At 48.3% G+C, this 21,181-nt stretch overlaps 1 pseudogene; it reads right to left on the reverse strand.

Moving 5' to 3' along the window:
- The window catches only part of LOC120393747, a 56,800-nt pseudogene extending 36,012 nt beyond the window's left edge, over positions 1-20,788 (reverse strand).
- Positions 20,789-21,181: the final 393 nt, after the last annotated feature.

The raw sequence follows: 21,181 nt of genomic DNA on the forward strand, positions 1-21,181 counted from the left end.
GGCCCAGTCCGGCTCCACGTGAGCGGCTCCCCCTGGCCCCGGCCGAGCGCCCAAGCCGGGTCCCGGCCAAGCACCCGTGGCTCGGGCTGGTCCCGGCCGAGTGGCTCCAACCTGGCCCACCTCGGGCCCCGCAGCACCAATCCCGGCCGAGTGGCTCCAGCCAGCTTGGGGAGTCAGGCCCCGCGGCGCCGGTCCTGGTGCCAGCCGAGCGGCTCCGTTCCGGCCCAGGGAGTTGGGCCCCATGACACTGGTCCCGGTCCCAGCTGAGCGGTTCCGGCCCGGCTCAGCCCGGCCCGGGGAGTTGGGCCCCACGGCACCGGTCCTGGTCCCGGCCGAGCGGCTCCGGCCCAAACCAGACCGGCCTGGGGAGTCGGGCCCCGCAGCGCCGGTCGCGGTCCCAGCCCCGGCCCCATGCAGTGTGGTAAGGGTGCAGGGAGAAGGGAGGGAGTGTTGGAAGAGGGCAGGGGAGTTTGGTGGGTTGTGGGGGGGTGGATAGGAGTCGGGGTGGTCAGAGGGCAGGGAACAGGAGGATTGAATGGGGGCAAGGGTCCCGGAGGGGCAGTCAGGAAGGAGCTGGGGTTGGGTGAGGTGGTGGGGGCGGGAAGTCAGGGGACAGAGAGAAGGAGTGGTTGGATGGGGCAGGGGTCCCAGGGGGCAATCAAGCATCAGAGGAGAGGTTGGAGGGGGCTGCAAGGGGCCGTCAGGGGACAGGGCCGCGGGGGATGGGTCAGGGGTCCCTGGGGGGGGGGGTGTCAAGGAGCATGGGGGGTTGGATGAGGCATGACCCCCTTGTGAGGTGAGGAGAAGGGAACCCGTTGTTAATATTTTGGCAGCTCATCACTGATCACATCTACCACATCCCCCCCATCCACAAGGCTTGTTACCCTGTCAAGAAAGCTATCAGGTTGGTTTGACATGATTTGTTCTTGACAAATCCATGCTGACTATCACTTATCACTTTATTATCTTCTAGATGTTTGCAAACGGATTCCTTAATTAGCAGGTGTGGCAAGGCACCTTCTCGGTCTCCCCAGCCTCCTCTGCTTTTAGCCCGGGTGAGACAGGTTTGGGTAGCCTGGTCCCCCTTGGGGCACAGGGGAAGTCTGTTCCCTTCCTCCACCAGTCCTGCTTAGAGTAAATTTCTCCCAACAGCAGCTCAAGCCAGGGAGAGCCTTTGAAGGGTTTTTTTTTTTTTTTAATTATACATTATTTAGATAATTTTATGGATAGCTGGAAACCCAGATGGTCCAGGCAGGCGGCTGGTCCACAGCTGGGGCCCACAATGCCATGACCAAAAACCTAGGAAGAAACATATGTTTTGAGCCGATTGTCATGCGCCCATTTTAATTTCCCTGGTAGCTGAAGTTGATATACTACCGGAGAGATGCAGCTTACAATGGGATATGGACCCCTCCACTTAACATCCAAGATGTGGGCCACTTTCCCCAGTTTTTGCAACATTACCTTGTTTTTAATGTGTTATTCCCAGATGTTTTTAATGATGATTCCTTTGTGTTTGCCTTTTTTTTTTTAAAGTGGCCTTTAGGGCTTTGCATAGCTTTTTTTTTAATTAGGCAAAGCTGAAACTTTTTTGGTTGTGGCAAACAGTAAATGTGATTATTGGTAAACATGATATTGACAGCAAAGAGTCCTGTGGCACCTTATAGACTAACAGACGTTTGGGAGCATGAGCTTTCGTGGGTGAACATGCATCCGAAGAAGTGAGTATTCACCCACGAAAGCTCATGCTGCAAAACGTCTGTTAGTCTATAAGGTGCCACAGGATTCTTTGCTGCTTTTACAGATCCAGACTAACACGGCTACCCCTCTGATACATAATATTGACATTACATTTATATTTGTTTACTAGCGGGTTGCTAACATTTATTTTTTTAAAACACTTTTTTTAGGAATTAATATATACACATTGCCCATTATACAGTATTTTGTTTTTATTATTTAATTTATTTTATATACAAGATTTTAGTGACATGTTTTTACTACAGGGCTTTGGAGCAACAAGCCAGGACAAGCACATCCACTTCTGAGGAGTCCACTCAGTACAGCCTTTGGTGTCCAGTAGTTTTTTGGGGTTTTTTAGCCCACTGGCTTGAGATCTGGGGTAGCCAGAAAGATTCTATGTGCAATACGGGGAGTGGGCTAAGTTTTTATATTTTTGCTTTAAAACCAGTTTTTTGTAATATGGTGTTTACTACCTGAGGATGGGGTTTTTTTGCAGTATTTGATACATAGCAGTGCTACCAGAAAGACAAACAACACAAGAAATATAACACAAAACACACTTTCTATTGTGACAGTAGATTTATGGTATTTGGGGTTGCTTTTTAGCTGGTATTAGCTTTTTTTATTTTTTGAAAGACAAAAAGAACATATTTTTACCCCTTTGGTGATGGCAGATTATTGCTTAAAATATTTTTAATAAATATTTTTGCTGATTGTAGGCAAAACAGAGGAATTACCCCCATATTTTCCTGTGTTTGTTTTATAGGCAGGCCAGGTTTAATGGCTTCTATTTTTATTAGTGAGGTAATTTGCATTGACAGACGCTTTTTAGCTTTTGGATTTAAAGCCATTAGCAGCTCAGAGGCTTTGTCTTAAAAGGGACTGTGGTGGGGCAAAGCCTCACCAGCACGGCGCCTCCTGCTGGTCATCCAGGGAATTAGCTCTTCCAGCCCAGAGCGCCCTCTGCAGGCCGGTGTCTTGCCTGCCGCTGGCCCCTGTGTCCCTCCTGGACACCAGTGCCCCTTTTCTTCTGGGTCCTGCCCCAGCACTAACCCACAATCTGGGTCTCCCCACCCAGGGGAACCCCCACCCCTCTGTCCCCAATCAATGGCTACTGCCCGTCACCATCTAGCCTCCACTGCCTGGGGCAGACGCAGTGTGTGAGCCACTCAGCATCGGCAACGGGGGTTGGACCAGCTGCCTCTGCCTAGCTCTGGGCTGTCCCTCTGCAACCCCAGTACCTCTAGTGGGCCCTTAACTCGGCCTGGCTGGAGCTCCCCAGCTCCCTCTGCCCTTCCCCAGCCCTGCTCCACCCCAGGTACCCGCCTCAGCTCCCAGGCAGCCAGGCCCTGCTCTCTCATGCAGCTAGAGGGAGAGAGTGTCCTTCTGGCCACCGACCTCTTATAGGGGCCAGCTGGGCCCTGATTGCACTGGCTACAGCTGTGGCTGCTTCCCCACCAGCCCAGCTTCCCCCTGCCCCAGCCCTCTCCCAGGGCCGTTTTAACCCCTTCAGGCAGGAGCAGGGTGACCCCCCACCCCACTACAGGGACAGAATGAACTTTTACTAGAGTTCTGATTACTTTTAATTTTTAATTTTTGCTTTTAAAACACACAGTGATTTGAAAAGGAAAACACAACTTACTGTGGCTCCCTTTGGAGCCCTTATAGGATTTTAATTAAGTAGCCTGGTAGGTTTGCATTTATTTATTTATTTATTTGTTTATATATTTACTGCACGTGTCCTGGGGAAAATACACATTTTTTATATTGCTTTGTTTTTATATAGCTGTATATAAATTAAATTTTTATATATATTTGGGGCAGTTAAGTTTTAATAGAACCCCCTTATGTTTTTTTAGCAAATTTGACTAACTTGTTTATAGTTAAGTGATTTTACTTTGATAGTTTTTTTGCTTGGATTATTTACAGACTTTTTTTTTGGAAAAGGGCCCATTTTCCCTTTAAAATGGCTGAAAAGAAACCAAGATTTTTTTTAATATAACACTTTTTTTAACATTGTTACAATGTTTAACTGCTTAATTCTTTTTTAGCTTTTGCAGAGTTAATTTTTTTAAATTATTTGCCTATTTTTTAAAATGACGCATACATTAACTTAGATGTTACCATTTTAAGTACTATTTTAGGGATTCAAATTTTTTATACCTGCACTTACTGCTTTTTTTACTTTTGCCACTATGCCCTTAGTGCTTTTAAACCATTTTTTAAAATTTTTTTGTTTGCTGCCTGCTTGCTTGACTGGGCCCGATTTTGCTTTTTTTGCTGAATTGGTTTTTTTATGGGCATAGGCTTTGTTTTATTACTAATTTAGCAAGGAAGGTCGGCTCCTCAACTAGCCACCACCCCTCCTGGTCCCTTTGCTCTTTGTCATTACCCCACGAGGTGCTCTTCTTGTAGTCGGGGGTGCCGTACATACAACCTTTTCCCCCTTCACCTGCTGGACCTCTCCTCGGTTTCAATAAGGGCCACTATAGGGGTGCAACAAGGTTCCGTCCAAAATTGAGGTTCCCCACAAAGGGAGAGATTCAAGTTTTCACAAGGGTCACCTGAATCATCTCCCGTGAGGCTCGCCACCTGGACCAAACGCACGGCCAACTGACGTTTTAACTGTTCAATTTATTTTTATGGTGAGCACACTGCCGTTGTGGCATATGCTGGGCACAGATGGTCAAGTCTTTCACAAGTCCCTGAAGGACCGGTACTTGCTTAGCCAGTGCTTCCAGGCAGGTGTGTTCCACCTTTTCCGCCTGGAAGTCCTGTTCCAAGGCTTGCAATTTGTCCTGGGCATAGGCATGGGTTGCAGCCTGGTTAGTGATTTGCGCTTTCAGTTGTTCAATTTCCACCAGCTGTCGGGTACACACCTCTTCCCTTCTCCCCTTCTCTCTCTGTCCCAACATTTGGTATCACATGGCCACTGCAGTCCAAATTAATCCCACAGCTACCCCTAGGTTTTTACCCTTTAGCTTTTTATACTCGGCATACGGGTCTAACAAATCCTGCCCAGTCTGCATTTTTTTCTGAAGCTCTACTACAGAACCACAGGGATTATATCCCACTTTGGTGAGAGCCCTCTCCAACCGGAAGAGATCCTCACCCCCCATTTGAAAGAGACAGCAGGGTCCCGTCCCTCTTTGTCACCCCTCCCGTGGCTCGGGCATCAGGTCCACCTGCCTCCTGTGATGCCAGCTGACCGGGCAGCCGGACTTCCATGTCCGCACTCCCTAATGCCCGTATGTCCAGCCTTGAACCCGTCGTTGATGCCATCGCCCACGACTGCGGGACTCCCAAGACCACAGCTGTACCCTTCTGTTTCCTGAACATGTTGTTACAATGTATTAATACAACTCTTAAGATCTTTTAATTACTTGTATCAGAGGGGTAGCCGTGTTAGTCTGGATCTGTAAAAGCAACAAAGAATCCTGTGGCACCTTATAGACTAACAGACGTTTTGCAGCATGAGCTTTCGTGGGTGAATACCCACTTCTTCGGATGCAAGTGGTGGAAATTTCCAGGGGCAGGTTTATATATGCAAGCAAGAAGCAAGCTAGAGATAACGAGGTTGGTTCAGTCAGGGAGGATGAGGCCCTGTTCTAGCAGCTGAGGTGTGAAAACCAAGGGAGGAGAAACTGGTTCTGTAATTGGCAAGCCATTCACAGTCTTTGTTTAATCCTGAGCTGATGGTGTCAAATTTGCAGATGAACTGGAGCTCAGCAGTTTCTCTTTGAAGTCTGGTCCTGAAGTTTTTTTGCTGCAGGATGGCCACCTTAAGATCTGCTATTGTGTGGCCAGGGAGGTTGAAGTGTTCTCCTACAGGTTTTTGTATATTGCCATTCCTAATATCTGATTTGTGTCCATTTATCCTTTTCCTTAGAGACTGTCCAGTTTGGCCAATGTACATAGCAGAGGGGCATTGCTGGCATATGATGGCATATATTACATTGGTGGACGTGCAGGTGAATGAACCGGTGATGGTGTGGCTGATCTGGTTAGGTCCTGTGATGGTGTTGCTGGTGTAGATATGTGGGCAGAGTTGGCATCGAGGTTTGTTGCATGGGTTGGTTCCTGAGCTAGAGTTACTATGGTGCGGTGTGCAGTCACTGGTGAGAATATGCTTCAGGTTGGCAGGTTGTCTGTGGGCGAGGACTGGCCTGCCACCCAAGGCCTGTGAAAGTGTGGGATCATTCTCCAGGATGGGTTGTAGATCCTTGATGATGCCCTGGAGGGGTTTTAGCTGGGGACTGTATGTGATGGCCAGTGGAGTCCTGTTGGTTTCTTTCTTGGGTTTGTCTTGCAGTAGGAGGCTTCTGGGTACACGTCTGGCTCTGTTGATCTGTTTCCTTATTTCCTCGTGCGGGTACTGTAGTTTTGAGAATGCTTGGTGGAGATTTTGTAGGTGTTGGTCTCTGTCTGTGGGGTTAGAGCAGATGCGGTTGTACCTCAGTGCTTGGCTGTAGACAATGGATCTTGTGGTGTGCCTGGGATGGAAGCTGGAGGCATGAAGGTAGGCATAGCGGTCGGTAGGTTTTCGGTATAGGGTGGTGTTAATGTGACCATCAATTATTTGCACTGTAGTGTCTAGGAAGTGGACCTCCCGTGTAGATTGGTCCAGGCTGAGGTTGATGGTGGGGTGGAAGCTGTTGAAATCGTGGTGGAATTTTTCCAGAGTCTCCTTCCCATGGGTCCAGATGATGAAGATGTCATCAATGTAGCGTAGGTAGAGAAGGGGCGTGAGTGGACGGGAGCTGAGGAAGCGTTGTTCCAGGTCAGCCATAAAAATATTGGCATATTGTGGGGCCATGCGGGTGCCCATAGCGGTGCCACTGATCTGGAGATATATATTGTCATCAAATTTAAAATAGTTGTGTCTGAGGATAAAGGCACAGAGCTCAGCAACCAGTTGTGCTGTGGCATCATCAGGGATACTGTTCCTGACAGCTTGTATTCCATCTGTGTGTGGGATGTTGGTGTAGAGAGCCTCTACATCCATGGTGGCCAGGATGGTGTTTTCTGGAAGGTCACCAATGCATAACCTCGTTATCTCTAGCTTGCTTCTTGCTTGCATATATAAACCTGCCCCTGGAAATTTCCACCACTTGCATCCGAAGAAGTGGGTATTCACCCACGAAAGCTCATGCTGCAAAACGTCTGTTAGTCTATAAGCTGCCACAGGATTCTTTGTTGCTTTTAATTACTTGAGATTTCATGTAGCCCACACTGGCACCAGGCCTACAATGTTCACCCGCCCGGGCCGGAGGGAGAGATGCTAAGCCTCCCTCCATATTACTCAGTCCAATATCACCGAGGGTCCATACATCAAAACCCTTCCCGGGCAGAGTGAGACACCCTATGTCCTCCTCTTCAACTCAGGCATGCTATGACTGGGGGTGTGTGCACCTAGGATTATATGTGTGGAGCGAGACTCCCTGAGTCCTACTGCTACCTCGGACTTCTACAACTGGGAGTATACCCACCTGCACCCTATCCCCACCAAAAGGGGTGGAGAGAGGAATGCTAAACCTTTCTTGGGTTCTCAGATCTACTACGGCTGAGAGTGGGCACCTTTAACCATAAAATCCTCAACGTGTAAAACCAAGTGCGCCGGACAGAGCAAACATGAAATAACAAGGGCAAAACAGTTGGTGCGCTCCCCCTTGCACAATTCTCCACCAAAACTGTGACCGATTTCTGTTACCAATCTGCCTGAGGCATCCGGTGATCAGGCTGAGACCACAGGATTGTTTGGGGAGGAGATGATGAAACATACCAAGTGTCTAAATCAGTGGTCCCCATCCTTTTTGTCTGGGGACACCAGACAAAGGACTGCAGCGGTGGTCGATCATCCGCCGAAATGCCGCTGAATTTCAGCGGCATTTCAGCGGCGACACCTCTCGATGACGTTGTTTGTCGGTGGCAAGCGGCATCATCGAGAGGTGTCGCCGCTGAAATGCCGCTGAATTTCAGCAGCATTTCAGCAGATGCTCGACCACTGGCCAGGACACAGGTGCATTTAGATGCCCCCACGGGCACCATGGCGCCCGGCAGGTGCTGCACTGGGGAACCCTGGTCTAAATTTTAAAGCTTTATTAATTAAATAATAAAATAACAGCGGAGCGTGATGGGTGCTCCCCACGTCACTCAGAGGAAGGAAGGAAGTGTTAGTGCCCCAAGCCCTAGCCCACTTTCATGCTCACACATGCTCTACTCGAGGCTGGCCAAGCCTGGGTGTAACATAAGAAGAAGAGGGGGAAAGATGGCCAGGAGTTCTGTCCTGGGTCCAGGTTGTCTGGGGTCCACTGTGATTTCCGGCTTGCTTTGGATTTTGGGGAGAGTTTTTAAGTCCTGGGTTCTTTTGGTGGCGTTTTTTTTTAGCAACCTCTGTTCCTGGTGATCTTTGTACCAGTTCATACCAGGTCTTTTTGTGGCCTCCTTAGCTTTTCCAAAACACACCGGCTCCAGACACACTGGCTAGACTTTGTTTTCCTCTGCGTTGGTCTTCGCTGTCTTGTTTGTTTTGGGCTGCCTCTGCAGGTCTGTTGTCTGTTCAGATTAATTATTTTTTCTTACAGCTGGTTGGGGTGGAATTTAGTCCCATGCCCCATCGTTCTTGGCAGGCAGCTGAGAGTCAGCTGCATGCTGTGGCCTTGGGCTTGCTGGAGTCAGCATCTTATTTTTGGGCCTAGCAGGAGCATGGAGTTAACCCGTACTCTGCTCTCTTTCTTTTTCCCCCTCTTGGCCTCTTGCAACCTGCAAAGGAATCTTCCATTTCACACTCACACCTTTGACCATCCCCCGAAATGCCTTGCGATGCCTGCAACCGCGTTAGCATACAATGCTCATCTGCCTCCCCATAGGACCCCCTGAGGGAGGGAGGCCTTGGGCCTGTGACAAGGATACTGGTCTAGATTGACCATTGGTCTGACCCAGTATAGCTCTTCTTATGTTCTTATGTAGTTGCTAAAATGGCCAGTGGGAGAAATCTCAGACATAGCCTGCGGCCCAAGAAATGGGCAGCTTTAACACCTGTGGTTGCAGTAACTTTAAGCATAGGAGAGAAGGCTGGTGTATGTCTCTCCCCTCCCTCTCCTATTAGTCCCCACAACAGATAGCTCCCCCACTCCATCGTTTCCAGCTCACCCCTCCCATTCCTGTCCATGCAGCCATTAGCATTTTAGAAGCCACATGTGCACAAAGTAGTTGATCGAATCTGTGAACTTTAAGAACAGCTGTGTTTTCAGGGGGCTGGATCTCAGGACTCTCCTGCTCAAAGAACCCAAATTCGGTTTCAGTGATCTTGCAGGAAATTGTCATATCTGCAGAGACCTGTCTAGCCAGAGTGAAAGCTTTCCACCTACAGACCCTCTTGGCTCCTCTGTCCACATGTGCTGAGTATGATCAACTTAGTTAACAAACAATATTATTTACCTAATAATGTTCCAAATTTTGCTCCCCCAAAGAGCATGGGGTGCCGTTTACTCTCTGGGGGTTACTCTCAAGTGAGTGAGACCCTTTCACCAGGATCAGAGCCGTGGCTTGATCCCCAGGTCTGGGCAAAACCATGTGGATAGAACATGTCAACCTCTAGAAAATCAGGGGGACAATGAGGAGGTGTTGCATCTTGTGAATCCCTTGGTCAAATGACCCCAAATTTGGATCACTGACCCTAGCCAGCACCCCTTGAGGCACAACAAATTACAAAGCAATCCGAGTAACCATGCTGATTTTAGAGCACTTAGAAGAATGAAACTTCACAGAAACCAGATTGGAACCTTAACTTGACCAGACCTGGCAGTCATATAATTTTACAGTGCCCAGCACAATGGGGCCCTATTAAGAACATAAGAATGGTCGTACTGGGTCAGACCAAAGGTCCATCCAGTCCAGTATCCTGTCTACCGACAGTGGCCAATGCCAGGTGCCCCAGAGGAGTGAACCTAACAGGCAATGATCAAGCGATCCTCCCTCTGACAAACAGAGTCTAGGGACGCCATTCCTTACCCATCCTGGCTAATAACCATTAATGGACTTAACCACCATGAATTTATCCAGTCCCCTTTTAAACATTGTTATAGTCCTAGCCTTCACAAACTCCTCAGGTAAGGAGTTCCATAGGTTGACTGTGCGCTGCGTGAAGAAGAACTTCCTTTTATTTGTTTTAAACCTGCTGCCCATTAATTTCATTTGGTGGCCCCTAGTTCTTATATTATGGGAATAACAAGTAAAATCACTTTCTTCACACCATTCATGATTTTATAGACCTCTATCATATTCTCCCTTAGTCTCCTCTTTTCCAAGCTGAAGAGTCCTAGCCTCTTTAATCTCTCCTCATATGGCACCCTCTCCAAGTCCCTAATCATTTTAGTTGCCCTTCTCTGAACCTTTTCTAGTGCCAGTATATCTTTTTTGAGATGAGGAGACCATATCTGTACACAGTATCCGATATGTGGGCGTACCATGGATTTATATATGGGCAATAAGATATTCTCCATCTTATTCTCTATCCCCTTTTAAATGATTCCTAACATCCTGTTTGGTTTTTTGACTGCCGCTGCACACTGCGTGGACATCTTCAGAGAACTATCCACAATGACTCCAAGATCTTTTTCCTGATTAGTTGTAGCTAAATTAGCCCCCATCATGTTGTATGTATAGTTGGGGTTATTTTTTCCAATGTGCATTACTTTACATTTATCCACATTAAATTTCATTTGCCTGCTTTGAGCAGGGGGTTGGACTAGATGACCTCCTGAGGTCCCTTCCAACCCTGAGATTCTATGATCTATGATTTTGTTGCCCAAACACTTAGTTTTGTGAGATCTTTTTGAGGTTCTTCACGGACTGCTTTGGTCTTAAATATCTTGAGCAGTTTAGTATCACCTGAAAACTTTGCCACCTCACTGTTTACCCCTTCCTCCAGATCATTTATGAATAAATTGAATAGGATTGGTCCTAGGACTGACCCTTGGCGAACACCACTAGTTACCCCTCTCCATTCTGAGAATTTACCATTTATTCCTACTCTTTGTGGGGAGTAATAGCTCAGTGGTTTGAGCATTGGCCTACTAAACCCAAGGTTGTGAGTTCAATCCTTGAGGGGCGCATTTAAGGAACTGGGGTAAAAATCTGTCTGGGGATTGAGTAGCAGATTGGACTAGATGACCTTCCAACCCTGATATTCTAGGATTCCCTATCTTTTAACCAGTTCATAGCCATGAAAGTACCTTCCCTTTTATCCCATGACAACTTAATTTACATAAGAGCCTTTGGTGAGGACCTTGTCAAAGGCTTTCTGGAAATCTAAGTACACTATGTCCACTGGATCCCCCTTGTCCACATGTTTGTTGACCCCTTCAAAGAACTCTAATAGATTAGTTAGACACGATTTCCCTTTACAGAAACCATGTTGACTTTTGCCCAACAATTTATGTTCTTCTATGTGTCTGACAATTTTATTCTTTACTATTGTTTCAACTAATTTGCCCGGTACCGACGTTAGACTTACCAGTCTGTAATTGCCTGGATCACCTCTAGAGCCCTTTTTAAATATTGGCATTACATTAGCTATCTTCCAGTCATTGGGTACTGAAGCCGATTTAAAGGACAGGTTACAAACCTTAGTTAATAGTTCCGCAACTTCACATTTGAGTTCTTTCAGAACTGTTAGGTGAATGCCATCTGGTCCCGTGACTTGTTAATGTTGAGTTTATCAATTAATTCCAAAACCTCCTCTAGTGACACCTCAATCTGTGACAATTCCTCAGATTTGTCACCTACAAAAGCCTGTTGCCGGGTTTGGCCCATTATTGGACCCAGTGGTTGGGTTCTGTATGCATTACAACAAATCAGTTATTAAATAGCAATAAATTGTTTGCAAAAAGAACAGGAGTACTTGTGGCATCTTAGAGACTAACAACTTTATTTGAGCATAAAGAAGTGAGCTGTAGTCCACAAAAGCTCATGCTCAAATAAATGTGTTAGTCTCTAAGGTGCCACAAGTCCTCCTGTTCTTTTTGCGGATACAGACTAACACGGCTGCTACTCTGACACCAATAAATTGTTTGATTCTCAACTCATTTGTACATTATGAGCCTGAGATGGCTCAGTATTCTCCCAATGACAGTTTTACCTGAAACAAGTGCCTCAGAGTCCTGTGTGTTGGGGGGGGGGAATGCAAATATATTTAAATGTTTACCTTTTAGCGTTGAGAGCCAAATCTCTTCACTTGGGTCACTCACAGCCCCATCTGCACACACAGCCGACACCCGGAATCTGTACGGCGTCTCAGGATGCAGTTCATCAATGGTACAGAACTCGGTTCTCTTTCCTGTCCTTCGTTCCAGCCATTTGTCTTTTCCCTCGTGACTCGTATCTCCTGCATCCTCTTTATATTCCACCTTATACTCCCTTATACTGACTCCATCTCCAGTGACACTTGGACTCTCCCAGCTGAGGGTGATGGCAGATGAATCTACAGCAGTTGCTACAGGCTTCCCAGGAGGGCTGGTAGGAGGGAGAAGGGTCTTCACAGGATCACTCACGTCGCTGCTCTCGCTGAGCCCTGGTTTGCTCACTGCAGCGTATCGGAACTGGTACTCGGTGTTTGCACGGAGCCCTGTCATTGTGAATGTCTCTTGTGTGTTATTTACAGTCACAGCCGTCCAGTTCTCCTGCCCTACAATTCTGTACTCTGCCCGATAGCCGGATATCTCAGCCCTGCCATAGGCTGCTGGGTTAAACGTGAGCTGCACACGGTCATGTCTGATTCCATCAATCAGGGCAGGAAGAGGCTTTGATGGAGGCTCGAAGTTGGTGCTGATCAGCTCTCCATCCTCATACAGGTAAATGGCAGTGCCTGGATTGTCCTTGTCTGGAACAGAGGCCACAATGAACCGAGTCTTCCCATTAGATTTGTTGACACTGGCAAAATTTGAAAGGGATTTCACAGATTTTCGAGCTTTTTTATACATTTCTTTTTCCTCAAACCACTCTTTGGATTTTGGTTTCTCAGCGACAGAACTGGCTGAGGCAGGATCATGAGTTTCCTCCATAGACTGGGTCTGAAGCCATTGTTTTAAATCTGATAAATACGGCTCCTCTTCATTTAATGAGGTGAATGTAAATGAGACGATGAAATCAAGCCCAGTGTCGAGTACTATTTCATCTAGTGCACTCTGAGAGGACACCACTTCTACATCCATTAGGGCCTTAAGGTAGGAATTCACATAATTCATCTCTCGCTCCTTTGTATCCAGAAATTCATTGAGTTTCTGAGTGTTGAACAGTGACTGTTTTTACGAGATAAAATGTCCACCAGGGCCCCTTCCTCTTTTCCACCTCCACGGATGGAGGGTAAGATACTTGCTAGCTGTTTCTGGAAAGTTTCTCTGTGTTGTTTACACAGATCCTTGAATTCCTGGATTTTGCTCCTGATTTCAGGGAACTTTGTGGCATTTGATTTCTTCACCGCATCATTACTTTGCATGTCTAATTCTGTTAGTTGCTCCAGGGAGGTTTGAATATCAAAGATCAATGTTAAGCTGATCTCACGCACCAGTTGAGCAGCTTTGGAATCCAGCTTGGTCAGCGGGTACAGCCAGACTCTCACTGGTACGGCCTTCTCCCCGTTGTCACCCAGCAGCTTTGGGAGAGTGGAATAAACTTTCATGGCATCTTGGTAAGTAGCTGGATTGTTCTCAAGAGAAAAATCACCATAAAACTTACAACTAAATTTTTCAGCTTGTGCTTTTTCCCTGTCATCCATTTTGAGAGCTCCTTCCCCCTCTATGGAAACCAGTGGTATTTTTTTAATTGCAAGCTGGAGGTTTCCCTGTATCTCTTGTATGTTCTCAGATGAAGAAACTTCCCGATCAAAGACAAAAAAAGCCTGCGCCCCGTACAGCACAGCCGTGACCACATGGGTGGCCGTGCCTTGGTCAAACACATCAGGGTAAGAAACATTCTGGCGACCTATATGACTCATAGTCAGCTGCTTAAACTGTGTTGTAGTTGAGTACTGGAGAGAAACACGGGCTTGATGTTTTGATGTCTTGGTATTACTTAAATATTCTGCAGATCCACTCACTTTCACCAGGCCAAACAGGAAACTGGCCTTCAGCGATGCTGTGACATTGAGGGCAGAGGCCTTGTCGTCAGTGGTGTCAGATGCAATAATCTGAAAATCAGTCTTGCACTGTGGTTTTGCATCGACATCATTTCGAAGTGTCTCCAGGTCCCATAAAGTGATGCCTAGAATAGTACAGACAGACACATGGTAAATGGCAGAGAGGGTAAGAAACCTTTCTGTTCTGTAACTGCAAGACATTGTCTAACATTGAAATAAGAGCTGGATGCGCCTGAACAAAGTGTCTGATCTGGTAACACGCTTCACTTCTTGTGTCTGTGTGTGAGACGAAAAATAGATTAACATATGTTTAAAAGTCTAACATAAACACACAACCCTGACTCCGCAAAGTTATGATTAAAATGACATTTTTATTGTAGCCTGCTGCACTTAGGGCAGTTTCAGCAGCCGATAATGAGAATGTTACACGTATGTGCTCTTATTATCCATGTGGATCCCAAAGCATATAACAGATTGGACTAGCTCCTTCTCCAGTTCAATATCTATACTCTTAATTTTTTTTTTAAAAAAAACCTTTTACATTAGGAAAGTGAAGGTTGCAAAGCCAAGCAGACAAAAGTAAGGAAATGTCATAATTAAGGTTTCCACCCAGCCTTAATTGAGCCATCTTGTGTGTACGCATTCTGGCACAGTCTTTAATTACGTGTTCAAATAGTGTCTTTTCCATAGAACTCCTCGTTCAGTGCACAGCTGGAATGGTTCTCACCGGAATGGTGATGTCCAATATTTCTTTTTATACCACACATTCAATGTGCGGCCCTAGGCCTCATTCACTGTCACCATTCAAAGCCTGCACTGAATACAGAACTGTTAATTTCCTCCTGGGTGACCATCACCATATGTATGTCATGGGGCCAGCACGTCCCGTCCACCCTTGGCCTCGGGGTGGAGTGGCCTAGTGTCTGAAGTCAATGTGATAGCCCCTGCTCGCAGGGCTGTGCAGCCTAAGGGCTGGAGTTAATATGGCTGCCCTCTCCCTCAGGGCTGTCTGGCCTAATGGCCAGTGGGGAAAGTGGGTCACCACCTAGGGGTTGATGGGGGCCGGGGTAGAAGGACCCAGGCCCTCCCTAATCCACTGGGTCCCTGCCCAGGGCCCTGCCTGTGCGAGTGTATTCGCCACTGAGTCAGCAGGGATCCGGCTGAAACCCACGGATGTCACTTTGCTCTATGGCTGGTCCCCCTGAGCTACTTTCTGCCCTGTCTCTTCGTGTGGTGGTCTGGGTGTCTCTGGGGCCTCTGGATTCCTCAGTTTGGGCTGTTCCAGGGACTCCGACCTCTCTTGGGCACCCTCTGGCAGCCTGGAGTCTGCCTGGGTCTCGGCGAGTTTGGCTTCTGCAATCTGGCAATTTGGCAGCTCCCGGGCTGGAGCCAGCAACATGCATCCTCCCTCTTCAGGTCCCTTTTGTACCTGGGTTCCAGCCAGAGCAGGCCCAGCAGGGCCAAGGCGGCCTGGTCTCCTCAGCCCACAGAGTGGGATTAACCCCTGCTGAACCAGTGTGGGGCAAGCGTGCCACATCACAAAGTGCTTCCACAACACTAATACACTTTTCTCCACAACACCCCTGGGAGGCAGAGAGGTGTTTATATTCCTATTTTACAGAGGAGGAACTGAGGCACAGAGAGTAAGGCCAAAATTTCTAAAAACATCCACTAATTTGGATGCCCAACTTGAGAAACCCAGAGCCTGACTATTTTCAGAGCTTTTAGCAGGTTTATAGCACTTTACATATTCGAGTGCAGCTCCCAGTGACTCCAGTTGCAGCTGTGAGTGCTCAGCACTTCTGCAGATCTGACTGGCCACAGAGGGGAAGAGGGACACATCTTCCAGCGGGATTTGCAGCTATTTGCCATCAGCAAAGAAACGTAGGGCCAGATTTTTAAAGGTGTTTAAAGATGCATAAAGTGACACAAAGGTGCCTAGTGGGATTCTCAGAAGCCTGGTGCATCCTTTAAAAAATCTGGCCCCTGGAGCCTGTGTCCAGGGATCAAATATAAAGAGGGAGACAGCCAAATAGCGCAACCTTCAGGCTCTGTTCAGCCCTCGACATTTACTGTGCTTTCCCCACAAGCTCCCTGAAGGTCGGGTTCTCGAAGTTCCAGTACATCATTGCACTGTAGCGCCCCCGGTGGGAAGCTATCTGCCATAACACTCGGGGGTAAGGACCCTAGAGACTCAGGGTCCTTCTGCCTCTCTCCCCCACCAGGGCTGACCCCTGCTACCCTCGTCACTGTCTTGTGCCCTGTCTCCAGTCTGCTCCGTGACAGTGTCCCCCCCTCACAGCTCCTGGTTCCTTTCCTTTCCCCTTCTAGGTCACGTCTCAGTCTCCTCCTGGCTCAATCTGTCTCTGCCTGACCTGCCCCGCTTGACTTCTGGCTCATTCTGCCATCTCCACGCTCCATTCTCATTACTGTTCTGATGCTGATTTTCAGTGGGACTCTGGATAAATTACGTAACCTCTCAAAGTCACTTGGTCTGGCTGTAATGTTGAGATGACATTTACTTGTTCATAGGGCTCTTTGAGACCTAACTTAATAACATTTCTATAGTGCAAAGTATATTTAAAATGATATAGCAGGGGTAGGAGCAGAACGTGGGGTCCTGGTTACCAGGCCTACGCTTAGTTCACCCAGACCCTCTTGCTATACCAGGATGTGACTTGCTAAGGCCTGTAGCTGTGCTGTGTGCACCTTATGGCCTCTGCTGAGTTTCTAGTGACTTCATCAACCACATTAAAGCCCAAATCCCAGGCCTGAAAGTTAGAAGGACCAAGGCAGTTCCACCGCACAGGGACCGCAGCCCACAGAGACAAGTTTCTGTGGAAGGAGGCCAATGGCTTCTCTAGCTGAACTGTTGGAGATGTATTTAGATAAGGGGGAGGGGGTAAGAAACCAGGCCTGTCATGGAAAGTTAGCTTCACCCTGACTATGCTACTGGGCCATATTCTGCTCTTGCTCACCCCAGTATGTACTGAAGTCACTAGAATTATTCCTGACTGAAACCAATGAAATGAAAACAGAGTTTGACACGACTGTCTCTCCACAGCACTTCACGTGACCTTAGCCAGAAAGCCAGAAATTACACAATGAGCAGAAATTAATTCCTGGCAAAGGGGAAACTTCCTTTTGCAGGGACTTTACATCACTGCTCTATTAGTGCAAATAGCCTGCGAATGCAGCACATGTTTGTTCTGCATTTCAGTCGGGCCCTGAGCAAAGCACATGCTGTGTGCGCACTAAGGGAGGAGTTTGCTCTCTGGCCGGGCTGGTTCTGTGCACTGGCTGAAACTCAGTGGTTAGGGAACGGCCCTAAGTGCCAAGCTGAACTCTTGGGTCCATGTGGAGTGGGAGCCACCCAGGGGCTGTGACTGCAGTTCCACGTGGGAGCAGAGATGCTGGATGTTTGCTCAGCTGCACTAGTGACCCCTGTCGTGCCAAAGGGAGCTCTGCTAACAGCTCAGCCTGCGAGGAACTAGGGAGGAGGCCGGCACATGGCCTGGCATAGGGCAGAGCCAGCGCCTGGCTGGAGGTTCCAGCGGTGCACGTCGGGTGGGAGAGCTCCTCTGGGTGACGGGGGGGGGATGGATAAGGGTCAGGGAGAAAGTGGCAGCCTAGTATCAGAGTCAAACACAAACTGACTTTAGTCAGATACAAGTTCCTGGGCTCAATACAGGGGTAATGAGGTGAAATTTACTAGCCTGTGATATCATAGAATCCTAGAATATCAGGGTTGGACGCGACCTCAGGAGGTATCTAGTCCAACCCCCTGCTCAAAGCAGGACCAATCCCCAACTAAATCATCCCAGCCAGGGCTTTGTCAAGCCGGGCCTTAAAAACCTCTAAGGAAGGAGATTCCACCACCTCCCTAGGTAACCCATTCCAGTGCTTCACCACCCTCCCAGTGAAATAGTGTTTCCTAAAATCCAGCCTAAACCTCCCTCACTGCAACTTGAGACTCCTTGTTCTGTCATTTGCCACCACTAAGAACAGCCGAGCTCCATCCTCTTTGGAACCCCATTTCAGCTAGTGAAAGCAGCTATCAAATCCTTATTCTTCTTTTTGCAGATTAAACAGTCCCAGTTCCCTCAGCCTCTCCTCATAAGTCATGTGCTCCATGTTTAGACTTTATTGGTTGGTGGGTGGAGATGTAAGAGAGCAGTCACCCTGAGAAAAGATCAGGAGAAAATAAACCTTCCCAGCTGGGCAGCGGATAGTTTCATGTAATCAGGAATATGAGATGTTGTTAATGCTAATTCCCTACTCAAGCACTTTGAGTGCAGAAGGTGGGGGCCCACAAAGACTTTTAAAAAAATAATACTTGCCACTCCAGGCCTGTAGTAAACTCCCAAGGTTACAGATCCCGCTGGCCTTGGGGCATAGTGCTGCCACCAGCCAAATGCAAAAACCCTTTTGAGAGCCTAGGAAGCTGCATTTGGGAATTCCTTCCTGTAGGACAGCTGTTCTCAACCCGGGGGCCGGGCTTCCCTACAGGGCCTCGAGCAGGTTTCAGGGGGGCCTCCAAGCAGGGCCAGAATTACTAGGGCTCAGGGCAGAAAGCTGAACCCCACCACATGGGGCTGAAGCCCAGGGCCCTGATCCCCACCTCCCAGGGCTGAAGCCTGAGCAGTGTAGCTGCACGGGACCCCCTGTGGCATGGGGCCTGGGCAATTGCTCTGCTTGCTACCCCCTAACGCCCGCCCTGGCTTTTGTGTGCAGGGCGGGCGTTAGGGGGTAGCAAGCAGAGAAATTGCCCAGGGCCCCATGTGGGCCATGGAGTTTTTATAGAGTGTTGGGGGGCCCTCCAAAAGAGAAAGGTTGAGAACTGCTGCTGTAGAGCACCCTCAAGCTCTTTCACCCTCCTCCGGGGAAGAGCCGAGAAAGGAAAGAGAAAAAGAAATCAGCTGTTGCCACCAGCTGAACCTGGAACGCTTTGTCCCTCTTAGAAGCTAACTGAGTAACATGTGCACAGGCCTATTTACCTCCTAAGATACAGGAATCCAACCATGTTCTTAAAAAGGGTAATTTTTATTTAAAAAAAAGAAAGACAGCTCATCTGGGAAATCAGGCTGTTGCTAGATTTTAAAGAGCAACTGAAAAGGGTTAAACATCAGAAATGGCTCCCTGGGGGTCCAGCGTACAAAAGAAAAGAAAAGCACCTGTGTTCAGCACAGAGAAATCCACAAGCACAAAATAAAGAGATAAACATGATCCCATCTAGCTAAACATTTCCTGTGCTACTTACAGATCTGTAGTTCCAAATGAATAATTCTAGGTATGAATAATGAGGAATTTTCATACCTGGACCAAGCTCCTTGTAGCAGACCTGCTGGCTCTGGCTCTCCAGCTGAGAGAACACAGACCCAGAAGGGAAGTTTTTTTTCCAATTTTAAAAGTTTCTAGTCTTCCTGTTGGCTCTTTTGGCCAGGTGCCAACTCAGTTCCTTCTACCTAAGCATTTCAGTGAGATTTCTTAATCCCTTACAGGCAAAGCAAGTAGAATCCCACTGATAAGAAGGATTTTTATAGCTAACTGACTGGCTGGGTGTCCATAAAAGGTGCTACCCCCCTCCCCCCCATTTACCAGATGTGTTTTAGTTCTACCAGACCTAGAACGGAGGTTCTCAAACTGGGAGGCATGAGAAGCTTTAGGAGAAAAAGCCTCACTGTGCACATTTTACCCACAGCAACGAATAATGAGCAACGCTGATTCCTCCAGACATATCAGGTCCTCAGAAAGCACTGTTCATTTGACTCTTGATCAGTGGTCACTAACCTGCCTGAGCCCCGCTGCACCGCCAGCATGGAGCTGCCTGTGGTAAGCATCTCCCAGCCAAAGCCTGAACGTCACACTCCCTCCTGCACCCCAAGCCCCTGCCCCGGTCCCAAACTCCCTCCCAGAGCCTGCACCCGCCACTCTCTCCTGCATCCCAACACGGCCCCAGCTTGGAGCCCCTCCTGCACCCAAACTCCCTCCCAGAGCCTGCACCCCTCACTCCTGCTCCCCAACCTTCTGCCCCAGGCTCAGCCTGGAGTGCTCCCCCGACCACTCCAAACCCCTTGGCCCCAGCCCAGAGTCTGCACCCCAGCCCTTTGGGAGGCGGCGACGGAGGGAGGGGGAATGGAGTGAGTGGGGTGGGGCCTCGGGAAGGGGTGTGGTCTCTGGGAAGGGGCGGGGTAGATCCTGGGTTGATCTTACATTCTGGATGGTGCTGTGTATTTGACTCTAGGCGGTGCTGTGCATTCTGATGGATTTCTGGGAAGCTGCGAAGCATTATACGAGGTCTCTGCCATCTGTACATTAACCCGCTTGCTACGAGGCGGGGGTGGGGTGCACATTTGATTGTAAGCACGGACCACAGTCGCAGGTTTGCTTTTGCTCTTATTACAATGGATCGTTGACTCTGTTTGAATCAAGGCCTCACTGTTTGTAATCTGCAGTGAGAGCTACATGTTGATTTTCTTTTACTGGTGTATGTACTTGTGTGGTGGGAGCTGGGGGAGGGTAAACTATGACAGACACAAAGAAGGGGAGAACCACTGACCTAGAACGAATGGCAGCAGGTTCCCCAACGCACGTATCTCCTGCCCCATCCAGTTACTTCAGCCCGGACCCTGGGGAATGTGCAGGGCCATTTCCATAATACCCGTAACCAGGCCGCTCACAGCACACTTGGCTCATTCTCAGGTATGAAGGGGTTCGGACTGTGACCCTTCCCTCCTCTCACTCCTGAGTTCAGGGCTACAGCTGGGGAATTACCTGGGATGAGGGAGTCGCTGCGGCAGTCGTACAGCATCCCCAGCTGGAACGGGCGGCCCAGAGCCGGCATCACAATGGTGTCAGCTGACCCGGCCATGGTTTAACGTCCAAACACTTTCCTCTGCGTCTCACCTGCAAGAAATAACTCGTGTTACACTGACATCCTCCAGGGGGCAAATTCAAACGCTTCTCCTTGGCTGCGGACATCACACCTCTCTGACCAGGTGAGTTTGGTTCATCGTATTGGAAGTGTGAGTTTGTGAGCATGGATCTGTGTCAATTCCTGACACACACTCAGGTGCAATGTACTGAGGGCCCAGAAACTGATTCCCAACAGTAATGAGTCTGTGTAGAAATCTGGCAGAAGGGCTAGTTTCACTCTTCTGTGCATCATTTGATGCTACTGACATGACTTGGGGAGTTCAGTGATCTCACTGTCTAGTGTAAACACAGAACACTGGGCAACAGTGAAGGGAAATTGTTGGTGAGCTCAGCCAGGGCAGAGTTGCTGGAAGAAGTGGGTTTAAA

Source organism: Mauremys reevesii, unplaced genomic scaffold (genome assembly GCF_016161935.1).
Source record: "Mauremys reevesii isolate NIE-2019 unplaced genomic scaffold, ASM1616193v1 Contig3, whole genome shotgun sequence".
NCBI classification, from domain to species: Eukaryota; Metazoa; Chordata; order Testudines; family Geoemydidae; genus Mauremys; species Mauremys reevesii.